Below are 3,579 nucleotides of genomic sequence, written 5' to 3'. Positions count from 1 at the left end.
GTATATTTATATTTAGCCAAAGTAAATGTAACTGGAGTGCTTTTACACAAATACTGACTAGTATTTTAAATTTTTACTCTATGAACTGCTTACCCAATGTTCAAGTTTACGAGTGGGGTCGGGTGCATAGCACAGACCTTCCCACAGACAGAACGAGAAAAATGACTTCGATGACGCCAGCCAAAAAGTGGCCCCTCCACACTCCACAAGACCCCGTTATTCTGATATCCCAGAATATGATCATGTTCCCATCTTTATCTCTATAAATATGATGGACAATATTATAAAGGGAAGTGAATCTAACTGACAATGACCATTATTTTCCTTTTATTTTAACGGTTTCCGCAAGAGGGCACCACCTACGTTGTGCCTTACTGGTACTATATGCTCTTTGCAGCTTCCCTTCAACCTAAGTTGCATATACTGTCTTTTACTCTTCATGTTACCTAGCTTAAAATTATATTGTTGAACTACATTATGATCATAAGAACTAATTCAGCTGAAGTGTGGAGAATGAACTGGAATAACGTTATTTGTCAGCAGAGCACAAAAATTGCCAAAAAGCACGTAAAAAGGCTTTTCTTCTACATAAATAGGTCACTGCTCGTCAACATAATTGGTCAGGGTAAAATACACAATGAAAAATACCTCAAAATATGCTACATTATAAAGAACTTCAAATATTTTTGCGTGAATATTCTGAATGCAAGTTGGTAAAATTTTATTAAAAAGATTTGAGATAATGGATGGTGAATTGCTATGAATGCCACCCGAATATCTTCATATAAATTTTTTTTATATAAAGACGATTACTATTTTGATTTTTGCTTAGATCTTTGAGTGTATAGTTCTTCAAGAAAACATATGAGAATATCTGACGCATAATGTCGATAAAACCGTGCTTAAAGGGATATACACGGGTAGTCCACAGAATTAAAAATAAAAAATCCATAGGTGAAAATAACAAGAGAAAAATACACGTCAAAAGTCTCAACAATGACGTCAGAAGAATAGTGCTGGGTAAAACATTTTTGTAAGATCTAGAATCAGACTTGAATGTACTAATGAATGAATTCAAAGTTTTTCAAGTAAAATCCTTATAACAAAAACTTAGGAGATGAAAAACACTGGTTCATGATGGAATTGCTGCAGAGATGATTTTAGCTGGAAATGAAATGACACCTCGTATGACCAGTTAGACTTTTGTATCATGGATGGAAAAACAAAGCCTGATGTCAAAGAGTTGGAAGACACAGCAAAGGTACTAAAGTAAGGCGACCTGGCTGAATGAGGTTACCATTGACTAATTGCGCTTACATAAGTTGTGGTGAAAGGATTCAGATGGCGATTCTTACTAGACTGGAGACAGAGATTGATAAAATGCTCAGAGATAACAAACTATCTTTACAAATGGCAAGAGTTGGACAGATCGGATGTTCGTGCTAAGATAGGTGGTTTAGCAGTATGTATGGGATTTAAAACCCCACTTCTGATGGCTTTATTATGTAAAGCTAAATGAAATTATCCAAGAACAAAGCAGATGCAAAATCAAAGATGATGAAGTCTTGTCGAGTGCATGTGAGGCAGTGGGATGCTACAGAGGAAGTCATGCCACCTTCGCTGTTGGTCCTTCTCATGGATTTCATACTAAAAGTGGTTGGAGATGGAAGAGAAGGTTTAGAGTGCAGTAACAATATAATCTTGGGACTTAGAAAATGCTGTTTTTATCAGCAAAAAACCACATGATTAACAAAGCTGCCGATGGAAAGCATAATATACCTAGAGATAAGACTCAAAACAAACTACGAAAAACAGAAGTAAATGGGCAGAATAACATTAGAGGAAGAAAGAATGAGGTTGAATCTTTCAAGCATTTAGGAGAAATGATATCCAATACAGGTTCTCTTGAGCTGGAATTAATAAAAGCCTAGAAGGGTTAAATCTAACAATAGGCAGGCTGAATAAGGTTTGAAAGTCAACTAGACTGAAATTGCATATGAAAGTAAAATCACATATTAGCCTAGTTAGATTTGTATTGATATACAGACATGATTCAGGATATGATAATGAAACTATATCGAAAAGACTTTTACTATTTGGGAATAACACTTTAAGAAGAATACTAGGAGTCAGATGGCAGGATAAAGTGAAAATGAAACCATAAGGCTACGGAAGCTCCACATGTAGATGAGATAATAATGAAGGGGATATGGAAATGGCTAGGGCATGTCCATTGCACAACCCCCGCGAGAACAGTCTACGAGTGTCAGCTGAGCTTCTGTGGGCAACAAAATAGTTGGAAAACCTAGACCTACTTGAATAAGAACTATGAGCTGGGGGCTGAAGACTAGAGATTTGCAGAAACTAAATGAGACAGTTGAATTTCACTGATGCCTTTTGTAAATAGCTTAAACAAACAGAAAGTGTTTGATAATCTTGGAGAGAGAATTTCAGTTAGAACAATGCTCAGTTTAACTGAATGTATGATGTGATACAGTATTTTCTGCTTTCTGAAAAGGTATTTCGTGCCCCAATTATGGCCGAGGTGTTGCAATAATATACAATAAAAATGGAAAATTCTCTATTTGCCTAGATGGAGGACTACCATCGTGAAGGCATTTTACTAGAAGCAAATTTTATTTGAGAGAAAGCCAAGGTAATTTTCAAGGTATTCAATTTTGTTATGATGGTGAAATAACTGGCTTAAGCTTTTGAGAATTTCAGCAAGAACTGGTTTGACAGCTTCAGGAGGCACTTTTTACTGTATTAAAAAAAAATCAGAAACTAAGTGGGTTGGCTGATAACAAGGCTGTAAGAATTTCCATTGATGAATAAAATAATCATAGAAGAGAAGAAATATTGATCAAAGCAAGATTAATAAGGATAAGTCTGCAATTTTTTTTCAGTAAAAGATACCATCTAGGACCACCTTAATGGATCAAAAGGAGGCTAAGCCCTGTCTATTAAGCTGGAAAGGTCAACTTGACATAATATTTTTGAGCAAATACAGCTAGTTTTTTTTTTTATGAAGCTGTCAACTTATTGGCTTTAAAGGGCAGATGCAAAGATTCAAGCTGCTGCTGTGCTGGGTGTTTAAAAAAAAAAAAAAAACAATATGGATATACTGTATAGAGCACTCCTCTTATAATTGTTTCATATCAGATTTTTTGGCACATACTTGAAAGTATCTAGTAAGCGGAGGCCTTCCAAAAAGGCCTTCATTAATTTTAGATAATGTGCCTCGACTCCATAGCCCTCCTGAGTTTACAATTGAGGGTGCTAAGGTGTACAGTATATAAACCTCAAGGGTATGTTCTAAATCCAGCTTCTTGACAAAGGAATAACCTTGGGATTTAATGTGAATAGATGAAAATGTGATAAAATGTCAAGTAACAGAACAGAATTGAAACATAGAAAGAAAACTGCTACTAACACTACATTATTGGATACGAAACATGAGGCCATTGATGTAGGGACAAAATAAATGTGGCCAGAGTGCATCTATACATGCTGTTCCCAAGTTGTCATCCTCCTCAGTAAATAAAGATGCTAAGAATACCTGGTACAGTAATTGAAAGT

This window comes from Macrobrachium rosenbergii, chromosome 12, assembly GCF_040412425.1.
Source record: "Macrobrachium rosenbergii isolate ZJJX-2024 chromosome 12, ASM4041242v1, whole genome shotgun sequence".
NCBI lineage: Eukaryota > Metazoa > Arthropoda > Malacostraca > Decapoda > Palaemonidae > Macrobrachium > Macrobrachium rosenbergii.
Note: the sequence above shows the minus strand (reverse complement) of the source record.